The sequence below is a fragment of the Mytilus galloprovincialis genome, chromosome 4, assembly GCF_965363235.1.
Source record: "Mytilus galloprovincialis chromosome 4, xbMytGall1.hap1.1, whole genome shotgun sequence".
In the NCBI taxonomy this organism is placed as follows: Eukaryota; Metazoa; Mollusca; class Bivalvia; order Mytilida; family Mytilidae; genus Mytilus; species Mytilus galloprovincialis.
In genome coordinates, this window is record NC_134841.1 from 104,733,017 (window position 1) to 104,749,819 (window position 16,803).

The following is a 16,803-nucleotide window of genomic DNA, read 5'->3' on the forward strand; positions in this document are numbered from 1 at the left end:
ATCGAGTACTTGCCACAGCATAGGTAAAATTAATTAAACAAATTAATTAAAATATTACAAAATACAAACATAAAATTTTCTTTCTTAAAATAAAATATAATTTTTATCCAAAATAACACTAACACAAATTTAAGCCAAATAGCACACCATGACATATTCCCCCCTACTCCAATATGTTTGTCCCCAAACATGATATATACATTCACATATTAACACCTAAAATAATCTTTATACACTACAATAAACTATACATAACCTGGCGCCAGAAAAAAAAATGTACAATAATTGTGAGCTAGCTAGCTTCTCTCAACCTATATATTTGTGTAAATTTCTAAAAAAAAAACAAGACACTTTAACCAAAATCAAAAGATGTAGTAATAAGAAATAGTATGCGTGCACTCACACTAAGTCCTAGAACTACCTACCCTGAATTTTTTTTTTTTTTTAGAAAAACTAAATAGATTTACATGCTACAAAAATACTATTTTCAAGTTTCAAACACTGTCCTAACGAGTAACAAATTGTTTAAAACAAATCACCATGGATTTATCTCATTTTGGAACTCTCTCGTTAACTCTTTTAAGAAAGTGTCAATGCACCCATTCGGCACTTCATCAAAAGTCTGCCATTCTGGAGGCATATTTGGGTTCATCCAAAAATTCCATTTTTCCACTATTGTCAACTCTTGCTTCATGTACTTTAAACCCTTGACCACAGCTACTAAATTCCTGTTTCAGTGTTCCTTGGTGTTTTTCCTGAAGATAGTTCAACTTCTCTTTCAGCAATCTCTCCTCAAATATTGTTGTAAAGTATTTGATAAAATTATGAGCATGGTTTCGAACAGATGTAATTGAATGCCACCTCTGAATGATTCCAGTTTGAATAAGAAAATAAGCCCTTTGATTATAAAACGCACTGCCAGTAATTTTTCAGGTTGTAAATATTCCAAAGAAGGGTTGTTGTTGGTTGATAGCACATTTATAGATTCCTTTTGAGAATTGTCACTAGTTTTGTTGTTTTCATCATTTCCTTGTCTGTTGGATTTATTAAAGAATTTGTGATTACTTTGATTGAGAGGTCTTTTTCTCTTTTTCCCGCTCATGGTTCTGTCTGCATGAAATTGGCGCACAATATATGTTGGAATTTTGCATGGAAAATGCCCGGTTTGTCCTGTTTTAAATCTTATTTTGTAATATAGTGTACCATTACCTCGATTTGAAGCCATTAGACGGTCAATGTTTTCCTCCCTAAATGGAGTACAATTTCCACGTTTACAATCTTGACACGATGGTTTGGTGTTGCCAACAGTTGGATTTTGTGGTTGGTTCTGATTGTTGTTGTCTCCAGTTGTCTGGTCTCTGTTTGTTTGTAGTCTGTCGTTGTTGTCATCATTACGCTGTCCTCTAATGATGTTGTCATCATTTCTCTGTCTTCTGTTCGGTTGTTGTCTGTTATTTTTGTCTCCATTTTGCTGATCTCGATTTTGTTGTCTGTCATTGTTGTGACCATTTCGCTGTTGTAGGGTTGTTGACCTATTTCGTCTGGATCTTACTCATCGTCATCATTTTCATGTTCTGGAGGCGGATTAGTTGGTCTAGTGTTAGGGTCATAGTATGGCTTCAACCTATGCGCAGTTACTAGTGACTTCACTTCTTTGTTGTTAGCACAATTACGGATTCGGTATGTGTGGTTTGATCTATTCACAAGTGTTATATAATATGGACCTACCCATTTACGATGTAGTTTTGGAGCCTTTCCTACGGGAACTTTTGTACAATACAGCCAAACTCTTTGGGTAGGTCTAAACTCTGGTTCCTGTGCTGTCTTGTCGTATTGACGTTTATTTCTCTCTTGGGCTACTTCAATGTTCTCTGACGCAATTTTCCTGGTTCTCTCTAAATTTTGTAGAATTCTTCCTAAGAATATCCTGTGAACTTGGGCCAAATGTTCCTTAGGTATTAAAGAAGTGTCTATTGGTAGACACATCTCTCGTCCAAACAACAAGAAAAATGGTGAGAAATCAGTTAACTGCGTTGCAGGAGTGGCTCGGTATGTCATCATGATTCCTGGTAATAGATGAACCCAGTCATCTTGCTGATCCTTAGCATAACTGCGTATAGATTGGAGAATAACGGAGTTCATTCTTTCAACAGATCCATTGGTTTGCGGATGATAGGAGCTCGTCAAGTGCCTTGTAATCTGAAACATTTCAGATAATGCTTCAACAAGGTTCGAGGTAAAATCGAGGCGATCTGATATGAGAACTCTAGGTGCTCCGTATCGTGAGATACTCTCCCTGTACAGTATTCCTGCTACCTCACCAGCTTCTTGTGTTTTTAAAGGGAATATTTCACTCCACTTAGAATAGCTATCCACCACTAAAAGTACATGCTTGTATTTGTCTAGACCACTAAGTATGTCCATATGCCACCTACTAAATATATCATCACTTATTTGAGGTTTAAGAGGTGGACGTTTAGCACCATAATTCCTTCTTGACTGCTGACACACTTCACACGTTTTTACGTATTGTTTAACATCCTCATACATTGAAGGAAAAAAGTACTTGTTACGTAGTGATGAGTATGTTCTGTCGAAACCTTGATGACCACCGCCTAGAATACAGTCATGGTAAGACCTTAATACATCATCACGTAAAATTATAGGAACAGCTATCTGTTTCACTAAACGCTCATGTCTCGGTACTTGTTTACACCTCTTTGAATAAAAATGCTTTAAAATTCCGTCCTCTATTTCAAAATTGTACGATTCGGCCACTATTGTTCTTGCTAAAATTGCATCATCTGGTAATTCTCTATTAAACTTATAATTGTAAATTTCTGAAAAGTCTCGACACTCTTTTTGATGTTTGGATAAATTGTTAAGTTCAGGTTCTTGAATTGTTGTTTGTTCAATGTTCGCTATTACGTTGTTTTCACTCTCTCCTTTATAAAAAAACAGTGTTTCGGTATACTCCTTTTCATTGATATTGTACAAATGTTCTGCCAAATCGGTTGAATCTTGCATTGTTGAATTTGTGTACTGTTGTCTGGATAGACAATCAGCAGTATTCTTAGAGCCTTCACGGTGTATAATCTTAAAGTTGCATCCCTGAAGCAGCAAACTCCATCTTCCTAGACGACCTTGACAGTCTTTGATTTTCTGTAGATACTTCACGGATACATTATCAGTATATACAGTGAATTCTTGATTTGCCAAATAATGTTTGAAGTGCTGTATACCATCAACTAACGCTAAAGCTTCTTTTTCTGTGATATGCCACCTAAGTTCAGAGCCACGCAAAGATCTTCCACCATAAGCAATGGAATGCTCAACTCCATTCTGAATCTGACTCAGCACATATCCCATTGAATATTCTGAAGCATCTGTTGATAGAATGAATGGTTTGTCAAATTCTGGAAACACAAGGATAGGAGCAGATACTAGTGCATTTTTCAAAGTATCAAATGCCCTCTGAAATTCCAATGTCCAGTTAAATTTCATATTTTTCTTTAAAAGTGATGTTAACGGTGTGGCAATACACGCATATTCCTTAACAAATTTCCTGTAATAGTTTGCCATTCCTAAAAAACTTTTCACTTGTTTCGCATTCTTAGGAGTTTGAAAATTGTTCACTTTTTCTGTATTTTCGGGTTTACTTTAATTCCATTTTTTGAAATAATATGTCCTAAATATTTGACTTCGTTCTTTGCAAATTTACATTTTGAAGGATGTAATTTTAAGTTAGCACTGCGTAAATTTGTAAACACTAAATTTAAATGTTGTAAATGTTCCTCAAAATTCTTGGAAAAAATTAAAACGTCATCGATGTATACTAAGGCAATCTTGAAATTTAGATTTTTCAGCACTTTGGTCATTAAACACTGGAATGTCATTGGTGAATTCATCATACCAAATGCTAGTCTGTTGAATTCATACACTCCCTTGTGTGTGATGAAGGCACTTTTGTATTTTGTGGCAGGGTCTAACGGTACCTGCCAGAATCCTGAACGGAGGTCGATAGTTGAATACAGCTCCGGTTTGGCATCAGCTAATGTATCCAAAATGTCAGACATGTGTGGAATCCCAAATGAAAGTGGCTCTGTTATCTTGTTTAGCACACGAAAGTCCACACAAAAACGAAATTCGCCATTTTGTTTCTTCACTAGAACTACAGGGCTGTGGAATGGTGATGTAGACTCTTCGATGATACCATGTCTCTCCATCTCATCTAATTGTCGCTCTATCTCAGCACGCATCTGTGGTGATTGACGATAAGGTGCTAAACTAACCACCTTATCGCCCTTTGTATGAATGGTATGATAGTGCATTTCAGTTTTACCAAGTTCAGATATATCCTTGGCAAATATGTCTCTGTTCCGGCTTAAAAATCTATAAAGTTTCTGTTGTTGATTTAAACTTAAGTCTGTATCACTTAAATTAATCCCTAAATCAGCTAATATATCATCACTGTTATTGTTTGAATATTTCTCACTTTCTAAAACACTGCATAAAAATCCTTCATCTTGTTCTTTGAAAGCATTAATATTTCTAAAGTCAACTAGTTGTGCAACAGCAATTTGTAATTTCGAGTCCAAATAGATAGTTTGATTTGTTGGATTTAAAAGTCTGTAAATTCCCATGTTGTTATCAATAATTGAAACTGTTTTTCCCCAGCTATAGAAAAGCGAGATTGAAGCTTATGGCATGGTTCTAAAATTACTGTACTTCCCATATGAAATTTTGGAATTTTAACTGGTATAATTGTTTCTGACTGAGGTTCTAAAATCACTGTATTCACGGTTTCTGCCAAAGCTATAACTGCACTATTATCTTGAAAGGTTGCTATGGTAACATGAGCAACACTATTTTGATGTTCAATGTTCATTACTGTATTCTTTTGAGTCGGTATCGTTAAAGTCATGTTTTCAAAATCTGTTTTCTCTTTATGTTCTTGTTCGTCAACTCAAACGAACATAAAATATTTATAAATAAAAAACCAAACACTATTTGGGATATCAGCTCGCCTGGACAGTACAGTTAAGCATATTTATTCATTTATTTACAATGTTTGTCTGCACGCCCGTAGCCGCTGCTTCAACATGTTCAACATATCATTTTCCAAATATATTTACCGTTACAATTCTTCCCGCTTATATTAGCTCGTGAAATACTCATTACTCTATAGAGAATACCTTCAAACCGGTATATCTAGTCATGTGACAAATGTCACAACAAATACACGTGTTCTTTATAACATTGATAAATACATTTATTGTCTCTCAAAAAATCTAATCCTAATATAGCTTTTGCATGTAGTGTTTCAAATATACGAAATTTCTGGTTAATTTTGTATTGTCCAAAAGATAGCTGTAGCACTATTTCACCAATTATTGCATGCACTTCTCCACAGACACCTATTACACTATTGATCGTTGATCTCTGTATCGCTGAGTGGTGTTTAGACGGTACAGCTGATGTTGACTGATACAGCTAAAAGAAGCTCCACTGTCAACTAAACATCTCACTTGAAGGTTCTCTATTCCAATTTCTACAAAGTTCCTCTCCATGGTTGTAGTAAACTGGAAACTTGCTGTACCTGGTATTACACTGGAAAGCTTGGCACATCTGTCTTTTTGGCAGCACCATCCTTTTGAAATTCTTTTTCTACCCATGATGATATTTCTATTCCAATTACCAAACTGAAACTAAAAGTAATTTATGTCAGTATTTTGTTTATGTTATATTCTCGCTACTATGAGTCAAATTTCCAGATCGCATAAAATTATTTGCACAAGTACAGTTTCTCCTGAACTGAATGTTAACTTCTGTAAAGTTTTTGCACAAACAAATATTTATTTAAAGTTAACAGATTTACACCAAGAATCAACATACATCTATACTTTTCACTAAAAAATATTAAAGTGTAATATAATAAGCAAGATGTACTTATCTTTTAGTTGTGTGTTGTCGAATCTGCAACTTGTCTCTCCTGCTACTGGTTCTCTCTTCCTCTCATTGTCTCTCCTTCTGTAGTCTCAATTTTGAAATTTAAGTTTTAAATAATTTTGAATGAATTTTGCCAACCTACATTCTAGCTATGCAGTTTCAGAATCTCTTTTGTATCATGCCTCGGGTCAATCCATCATATCCGTCACCAAGGTCCACTCGAGAGCACTGTTTGATAAGGGTGAGCTAACTCGTATGTGCTGGAACCAAGGGACAGGGGGTCAGTCTAATGCTAGACTTAATGTTCTGATAGGCATAGTTAAAACGCAAGGAAGGTTTTCATAATTTGATTAACGATAATGATTTAAATGAATGATAACAAATCAATCAATAAACAATGCCAAATAATAATAATCTAATTAAAGTACAAAGTGTCAATTCAAAATAACAAATCCGAAGTAAAACTATTTCTCTTTAAAATGTAAAATATAAAATAAATGCCAAAATTACTAAATCATAAAATGTACTTAATCTCAATTTCAGAATGTAAAAGTCTCAAAATAAAAGTTTCTCAAAAGTATAATTTTATAAAGTTAAATTATGAGTCAGAGATAAATTTTGTCTCACACTACACAGTCAACTGGTAGACTGGTAGACAGTCTTATAGGTCCAGTATAATGACATGAGTAGTGTGAGGTTACGCTTCCGAAACACTGACTGTTTAAATATTTACTAAAAATAAAAGGTGAGTCAAAAATACATTTTTGTCTAAACACTACAAAGTCAACTGGGAGACTGATCGACAGTCCTACAGACCCAGTACAATAGACTTTAGTAGTGAAAGGTTAGGTTTCCGAAAGGTGACTGATTTTCCTAAATTTCACAACGCTATTTATATTAAAACCAAATATAAATCAATATGACTCGACATGTAAATATTACTCTCATTAACAAAAAAAAGACATTAATTAACAAAGCCTAATCCTATAATGTTTTGATAAAAATTTTGATAAAAACATAAACTTTCCAAGTGACATATATATGCTAATTACAATTAGTCTTTAATCAAACTGTGACATATCGAGTACTTGCCACAGCATAGGTAAAATTAATTAAACAAATTAATTAAAATATTACAAAATACAAACATAAAATTTTCTTTCTTAAAATAAAACATAATTTTTATCCACAATAACACTAACACAAATTCAAGCCAAATAGCACACCATGACAGTTTCCTAAACCTTTGTCGACAACTATAAAAATGCATAATTTGAGGTTTATAAGTCTACATTTATGTCGCGAAACAAATTTAAAGCGACACAATTTCATATGTTTTTTTGATATTCTGACAATGAAGTAATATTTATGAGTTTAGATGGATTCTCAGACACAAAAGTGAAGAAATGAAGGTTTCTGGTTGTTGTATTTGTTATATCTTGTTGTATATCTATAAATGGTGCCAATATCTATCCTTTTTAGTGATACTTCTGTGCCGGCATGAACATTTTCTTCTTTTGATGCATAATATGACGCAAAATGAGAGCTCTATAAGTTTACAGTTACTTTTATTTGTGTCGATAACAATAAAAGGCGATTTTTTTTCTTTTGATTTCTATTCTTGTACCAGTTTGGTAATTGAGTACTTTTTGTACCTCAAGATTGAATGTTAGACATTGAAGTGAAGGATTTAAAGTTTCAAATGGCTAAATGTGTTGTTCTCATCAATATAGGGTGCCAACATTGACCTTTTTCTTGCTGATTCCATACCGGCATGCTATTTTATTCTTTTTGGACCATAGTTTTGAGTCGACGGAGACTAAAAACTTTGTCGACAGAAATAAAAAGTGCCAATATTTCTTCTTTCATTTGATATTTAAGTACTGGTCTGATAAATGAGGACTTGAATGCCACATGCTGGAGTGTTTGACTTAAGTTTTTTTTTTTCCCAAAAAATATTTCTATGTACAGAGTATGAATAGTTTTTGACTCTAATCTTCAAACAGGTGTACAATGGATTTGAATAGAGATATTTTCTTAAAATTAACTGTTCCGAAAAGATGACAAGGCGATCTACAGAAAAGTTATTGGTATCATTGAAGTGTACGGCCGCACTTTCCTACCTCACTGAACAAACGTTTGTGCTATATTTTTTTTTTTTTAACTATATTGATTTCATCTTTTCGTCGATTTTGTCCAATCACGTTTCATGTTGTTACTCAATAACCCCGCTAGATATACACGTCTTATATATGTTACAGTAAATAGGTGAAATTAGGAATTACACGTAATTACTAAGCATTTCAGTAAATACCTGTAATCACTAGCCAATTTAGTAATTACATGTATTTACTAGTTGATTCAGTGATTACTGGTATTTACTGATTATTTTTGTCATTTTTACAGCTATTTACTGACTTGATTTGTTTGTTTTAAAATTAAAGACATAATTCAAGATACCAAACCAGAAAGTAAAGGGATAGGGATTTTTAGGGCTCATACTTAAGGATTAAGGAATATAAGGCACATCAAAAGTGCATACTCTTTAGAGTTTGTGAATCGAAACTGGAAAATGGTGGTTTAATTCGTTTTGAAACTCCATAAAAATCAGCATGCAAGACATAGATATCAATCCAAAATTTAGAAAGACATTTGTTGGAAGCTTGAAGTGATATTGATTTGAAAATTGGTAAAAAGTTTTATCCAGACAAGTTATAGATGAAGTTGGAGTTTTGTTTCAGGCTGATGATTTTGTGCAGAGTTGTGGTCCTCGGCTTGAACTTTGAAAATTAACTCCACACTTACCCCTTATGCTTGTAAATATTGATTTCAGTATTGGTATTAAGTTGACAAATTGCAGATCAAGTTCAAATTTTGTTTATATCTGATGATTTTCTACATAACTTATATATTCATTTTGTGGCATATATGACAAAAAAAAAGCAATTTAAAGCAAACACTGATATACATTATAACACAATAATATAAATCATGATTGATGAATAAATTGAGTTAAAAAAATCAGGTGAGCGATTCAGGATCTTGAGAGCCTATTGTTTATATTAATTTTGCTTTTCAAGTTGCCCAATGACAAAAGTCAAATTCCTTTTTCTAAATAGTTCATCAGTTTTCCTAGTTTCTCGTTTTTATATAGGGGCACTGTTCTTTTTCCCAATTGAATGGTTTTACACTAGTATTTTTGGGAGGCTTTTATAGCTTGCTGTTCGGTGTGAGTCAAGGCTAAGTATTGAAGGCCATACCTTGACATACAATGGTTTACTTTAAAAAAAAATATGTTACTTGAATTGAGAGTTTTCTCATTTGCATTCATACCACATCTTCCTATATCTATTAACTATAAAATTGAGGAAAGTGTCAAAGCGACAACAATGACTTCTTCTGTCGGACATTTGTGATGAATCTAATCTTTTTGTGGATTGAATAAGTCACCTTAAAATTTCACCCCTTTTGTTGACATTATTTTCATTTTGTCGAGCATGCATGCGACTCTTATCGCAAAAACGCGAGACACAGCGAACCAACCTATGTTCCGTCATCAGCGGCTAAATTTTGATAACTTTCTTAAATTATCCTGGATTTCTACCTAACTTGAAAAGAAGCTTGTTTATGATCATAAGACAAATATTAAGAGGTAAATTAATCATGTAAAATGAAATCCTTTTTTTCCGCATTTTATTATACATGTTATATTGAACTTGTTTGTAGTTTTCATGCCATTTAACATTAACTTTTCACTATGACTGGGTTTCCTCCAAACTTGGACAGAAGCTTGTTTATGATCATAAGATAATATCTTGAAGTAAAGTTTGTAAAATAATACTTTTATCGTATATTACTTATAGCTGATCTTAGTTTTTTTCCAAGTTAACATTAATTTACATTCAAAGAGGTCCAATTATTAACTTGCAAGTGCACAAGTCATCAACCAATGAACCATGTTTCTCAGCATATTTAACAAAATAGAACCAGTGAGATTGCCTGCTAAAAGTGAATTCTAATATCATTATAATTAATGACTTTACAACACAAAAATCATGTTTAATTTGCTATATATTTCGTAGCTTATGCATGCACCAATATCAAAAACAACACTTTAGGTTGATCACTTTCGAAGAGTATTCACTGATCTTCTAGTAGGTATTACCACAACTTTTGATCAGCTGACCATATTACAACAGTGTTTTAACAGTTAGTAAATAGGTGTAAAAAATCATTTAAAAATTAGTAACTACTTGTAATAACTGGGCAGTTTTAGGAATTACTTGTATTTACTAAGTGCATCGGGAATTACATGTAATTCCTAAATTTTAGTAATTACATGTAATTCCTAATTTCAACTATTTACTGTAACATATACACCAATTACTGCCGCTTTTTGTCACCTTAGGTATACAACAAAGTTTCAGCCTTAAGGTAGTAAATTAACAGAGATTTTGTTATTCTTGTGGGGAAAATGCAAATCTTAAAAAGAATTTGGCAGATTTTTTAACCAAGCTGATTACTGAAATAAATGTAGAATATGTCTATTAACCACAGATGCCCCTGTTTGAGTAAACTTCCACATATAGCAAGAAAAGATGATATTGGGTTTTTTACAAATGGCCAAATCATAAATGCCTTAGTTAAACAGTCAGTTATTGGTAATGAAGTCACGAGTGTGACATATTGTGAACATAGTAATATGATGTTACAGGGAAATCCCATCAATGAGTTATTAGCTGATGATAAATTCCACTTATCTACAAAAGGGGTGTCTATTTTGGCCAGTAATATTAAAAAAGCAATACATTGGGCCCTTGATATTCCTATGCCTACCCAGCAAAGAGGGCGGTCCCAATCCAAGGGGCCAAGAGGTAAAGGTAGGGGCACAAGAAGATAAACTGGAAATAAGCTTGCTTCAAAGATCAGTCAGTTAGTTGGTTTGCTTTTTTTTTTCTCATTATTTTAATATAAAAAATATTCACAGGGGAACTATTAGAGATTGTTCCTCTTGTCTCTTGTTTATTTGAGGGGGCACTTACATATACATGCACAACAGCAACTTCACATGCACATAATTTCTAAATATTGAATAATATTATTATATCAGGGTATTGTTGTTTTTTTTTTTTTTTAATATTTTGTATTTGTTTTGTTTTGTCGTTATTTTACATCTTACCTTGCTGCAACTATGTAACAATTAGCTATGAAAACATTTGTGTGTGTATGCATATGTAGTATGCTAGCTACAACTCGTATATATATATATATTATATTATATGCATAAATATCTGTGTGTTTATGATAAAACATTGTTCTATCAGTTGTGAAAATATTTTCAGTATTATTACTTTCATATCACAATCACATGTACATGTAGCTAAAACCCTAAAATTTTGTAGTATAAAGATATTGAGTTAGGATAGCCAGTATCTCATATTCAAATTCCTTATTAATATCTAAAATCATTAAAACAAGTTATTCAATATATATACAATTCAAAATTTATAAGATAGAATTAAAGACACTTTTTTATTTTGTAAAATGACTTGTGATAATTTATCTTCCATTAAAATGGGCTTCTGGAACGTGGGTGGTCTAAAAAAAAGACAAAACAACAAGATTCAAGACCCCCTTTTTTTGAAACATATAGAAAATCTAGATCTAGTGTTCCTTGCTGAAACCCACTTGGGGTATGATTCTAATATAACTAATATAGGGTCATTCCATTGTCATCTTATTTGTAGACCTGTAACTAAATATAACAACAGGCATTTTGGAGGGCTTGCAATACTACGCAAGCCCTCACTAAAGCAACATGTGAAAATTCTAAAATCATCTATCCCAGATTTTCAGTGGGTGAAATTAGAAAAACAATTCTTTGGATTTGACAAAGATCTTTTTATATGTGTTGTGTATAACCCACCAGAGGGGTCATCATATTCCAAAGGACTTGACCATGATATTCTTACATGCTTAGAAAAGGATATTGCTTCCTATCAAAAACAGGGTAATATATTATTGTGTGGGGACTTTAATGCCAGAGTGGCTTCTGATACAGATTTCATCATAGATGACAGTAATAATCTTTCTCCATTATATCAGTCCTATTTCAGCGATAAACAAATTCTTGAAAGAAGGAGCAAAGATGATAAACTTGACTCAAGGGGCAGGGACCTGCTTGACTTGTGTATTAGTAACCAAATAAGGATTCTAAATGGTCGAGTTCTTGGTGACACCTTTGGTGGTCTAACATGTTATACACCTAATGGAGCTAGTACAGTTGATTATGTTTTAGTGTCGGAGAGTATCCTAAATCAAATTTTGTATATGAGGATATGTAATTTTATACCAACACTATCAGACTGCCATTGTTTGTTAGAATGGTCATTGTCTGCAAAATATTGTTTAAAAACTGATTGTGATAGTGTTAATACTCATAAAATGTCACCAGGTTTCATATGGTCAGATGACTCACCAGCTCTTTTTCAAGATGCCCTTTTTACGGCAGAAATTCAGCAGCGACTTGAAAAATTCCTTAAACTTGAGCCTATCAATTGCCAAAATGCAATTGATAGCGCATCTCTAGAATTGACAGACATTATTAAAACTGCTGCCAATATTTCCCTTAAAAGGCGTAAAGCCCAAACGGGTAAGGGGGTTAAACACCAAAAGTGGTTTGACTGTAATCTTGCATATTTGCGAAAAAACCTATTTAGTTATGGGAAAATTTATTCTCGATTTCCCAGAGATCCTGCTGTTAAAGGTCACTTTTATAAACTACAGCGCTTATATACTAAGGCACGAAAACACAAATATAGAGAGTACAAGCAGTCTTTGTTGAAGCAGATAGAAACACTGCACGAGGAAAACCCTAAGCAGTACTGGCAATTGATTGATGAACTTCAGGGTAAGGAAAAGGATGATAAAAGTGCATTAGTCGCACCATTTGATTGGTTGAATCATTTTAAAAATTTGACAGAACCAAAAGATGAGTTTAAAGAACGACTGCAATTTTTGGAGGAAAAGCTAAATATTCTTGAAAAAAGAAAGTGCTTTAATGAACTTGATAGTAGGATCTCTGAAACCGAAATATCTACTGCTTTGTCATCTTTAAAAATGAATAAAGCAGCAGGGTTGGATAACATCTCTAACAGTATGCTAAAATATGGTCAAACCTCTTTGTTACCTTGTTTACTAAAAACTTTTAATAATTGCCTCTCTTATGGAAAATACCCAGAACCCTGGACTATTGGCTACATATTCCCAATTCATAAAGGGAATGATGCATCTGATCCGAATAATTATAGAGGAATAACTATTACTGATGCTTTGGGGAAGCTTTTTAATAAAATTCTTGACACCCGTCTTTGCAAATTTTTAGATAAATATCAGATCATTAAAGATAGCCAAATTGGCTTCACAAGGAAAGCGCGACCATCCGACCATATGTTCATACTTAAGACCATTATCGATAAGTACTGTCATACTAAAGAAGGTAGAGTGTTTGCCTGTTTTGTTGATTTCCAGAAGGCCTTTGACACGGTCATTCATCCAGGTATAAAACTCAAGTTATTAAACATTGGGCTGGGTACAAATTTTTATAATATAATTAAGAGTATGTATGCCCAGAGTAAATCCTGTATTCGATTAAAGAATAGAGTTACAGACCTTTTTCCAACTAAGGTGGGAGTGAAACAGGGAGATAATTTGAGTCCTAATTTGTTTAAAATATTTATAAATGATCTCCCTGATTATCTAGAAAAGTCACCTGATCCAGTCTTGGTTAACTCAAAGCCAGTTCATTGTTTATTATATGCTGACGATATTGTCATTTTTTCTTCGTCGGAAAAGGGGCTTCAGTGTAAACTTGATCAATTAAATAATTATTGTAAAGATTGGTGTATGAAAATTAATCTGAAAAAAACTAAGGTGATGGTATTTAACAAAGCAGGCAGGCATATATTTAAAACATAATTTTTATTTTAATGACATGTTGATAGATTGTGTTCAACATTGTAAATATTTAGGTATAACATTTAGTGCATCAGGATCTTTTTCCTTTGCTCAGAAGGAATTGTACAATAAGGCATTGAAAGCATACTACAAGCTACGAAAGGACTTTTTATCACTGAATCCCAATATTAAAAACAGCCTCCATGTATTTGATCATACAATTAAACCCATTCTTTTGTATAGTTCGGAAATTTGGGGCTTTTTTAATCCTTTCAAAAAAAAATTAAATTCTCAGACTTCTACAGTTGATCAAGCTTATCCTAAACTTTTTTCAGATAGATTACATATGAAATTTTGTAAATTATTACTAGGTGTGGGGAAAAGAGCAACAAACCTTGCCACTCTTTCAGAACTTGGGAGATTTCCTTTACATTTTGATATCACCAAATCTATGATCAGATACTGGCACCGGCTTGAAAATTTGGGTTCATCCTTTCCCTTACTAAAAGATGCATATTTAGAGTCAAAGCTATTATTTGAATCAAAAATTCCCTCTTGGTATGGATCTTTAAACTATTTGCAAAAAACATTAATGGGGTTGACAGTCTAACCTTTGCAAGCAACTTTAGATTCAAAATTTTAATTAAAAAGTTTTTGTATGAGCACTATGAAATACAGTGGAGAAACCAAATGCACAATTGTGCTGATGGGAAGCTTTGTAGCTATAGCACCTTTAAGACTCATTTTGGTCTTGAAAGATACCTTACTATATTACAATCACCTGAGCAGAGGAGAAATTTCACTCGATTGCGTATTTCTTCTCACAGACTAAGAATTGAACAAGGTCGCTATCAGGGTACTCTCCGACAAGACAGAATATGTCTCAGGTGCACCTCAAATGAAGTTGATGATGAAAAACATTTTTTATTCTCATGTACATCATCACAAGATAAGAGAAATTATTTGAATTCCACTATTGACTTACTATGCCCAAACTTTAAGCATTTGATTCCTAGTCAAAATCTGATATGGCTTCTTAATGTAGAGAATCTTGATATTTTGATATCTGTCTGTGAGTTAATTGATGAAGATAAAATATAACTTTAAAGATAAATATTTAATCAGGCTTTCTGCACTAGGCACAAGGTTGGCATGGTGGGGTACAGGACACATCGTACAAGTTCCATTACCTTCTTGTTTGCAATATTATTATTTTTTTTATTAAACTGGTAATATTTTATCTTTTTTGTAATTTGTGCACTTTGGCATGTCAATTAGCATTGTCCCTTGGTGCCTCTTGCAGTTGTGTCACTTTAAATAGTACTGACTCCTCTGCACCAGGCACGAGGATGACATATCATTTATGTGCAACTTCTTACAATATCTTACCATATCATTAATGTCCCGAAACACATTTTAATATGCACCCACCATGCCATATAGCACCGTCCCTAGGTGCCTCTTGCAGTTCAGCTAGATATATTTAGCCTACTCACAGTATTCTTTTTTGTTACTTTCCAGAGGTGTGCCTGAGACAAAGGTTTTATATATATACTAATATGTGATAACTGTTGTTTCTTATTTGTGTTTGTAACTTGTGTTGTTTATTATATTTGTAAAAGAATATTATATTACAATGATATTATATTATGCTCCTTGTGAGCCCATTTTATGGAAATAAAGCATCTTCTTCTTCTTCTATAGATGCAGGATTCGCGTAATTTTGACCGTTTTGTGATCATAAGCATTGTGAATAAGTTTCAAAACATTTGGTTGAGGCAAATATAAGTTAAAGAACCGAAACAATAGATTTAGCAGTTTTCCTAACTCAAGGCTCCGGGTTGACATTTGTATCATTGAACACTGTGCGGGACAAATTTGCCATTCCGGTATCGGCAAATCTGACTTTGTCGGTTTACAAGATATCAAAAAAAAAATTTGCCCAGTGATAGATTATTGAAAAACTGAAAAAATGCCATATGTCCCAACTTGTCACTGTTGTCACTCTTGTCACTGCAGCTGATTAAAAGTACATTTCCCATGGGAAATTTGATAATTCCCATGGGAATATTAGAATTTCCCATGGGAACATTGGAAGTTCCCATGGGAAAAAATACTTTTCCCATGGGAAGTTTAGAGTTCCCATGGGAAAAGATGAATACAAAAAGTTCCCATGGGAATTAATTCTTCCCATGGGAACAAATTTTCTTCCCATGGGAACAATTTTTCTTCCCATGGGAACAAATCTTCTTCCCATGGGAACAATTTTTTTTCACATAGGAACAATTTTTCTTCCCATGGGAACATACTATATTACAATACAAACATTATTTTCCATTTGAATTTTTTTCTTCAGAAAAATTACAATTTGTTGCAAATACTGGATATATGAGAATAAAAGAGAATATACTTCTGCCTTAGCTGGATGGAAAGCTGTAGGGCATAACACATTTTTGGAACCTTGTAAAACATCTCAGAAAAGCAGATTTGTCTCCGGGACAAGTTTGCAATTCCGCTGAGTGCAAAAGTTGTTCACCTTAATTTTTGGAGTTACGTCAAAATGAAGTTGATAACTTGGTTGGTATTGGTTCCCTGATTTTTGTCCTAAAATTTTTTGGCTCTAGCACCACTGTTAAAAAAGTTATGCCCCTTTTTTCAACAATTTCCTTAGAGGAATAGTTGTTTACCTCAAGGGAAATCAAATTTCCCTAAAGGAAAAAGATTTTTCCTCAAAGGGAAATTGTTTTTTCCTCAAGGGAAATTGTTTATTCAAGGGACAAAGATTTCCTTCAAGACAACAAATTTCCTCTAAGGAAATCATTGTTCTTCAAATTTCCTCTAAGGAAATTTCTGAACATCAAATTTCCCTTATTTGTTCTTGTTAAACATTTCTTCGCT

The 16,803-nt window shown here is 33.3% G+C and overlaps 1 long non-coding RNA gene across 1 annotated transcript; it reads right to left on the reverse strand.

Annotated features, from left to right (window-relative positions):
• Positions 1-4,680: 4,680 nt before the first annotated feature.
• LOC143073729 (uncharacterized) lies at positions 4,681-7,150 on the reverse strand. The gene is made up of 2 exons (XR_012977580.1): positions 5,271-7,150; positions 4,681-4,944 (listed from the first exon to the last, which is right to left on the reverse strand). It is a non-coding gene; the product is annotated as an uncharacterized LOC143073729 (long non-coding RNA).
• Positions 7,151-16,803: the final 9,653 nt, after the last annotated feature.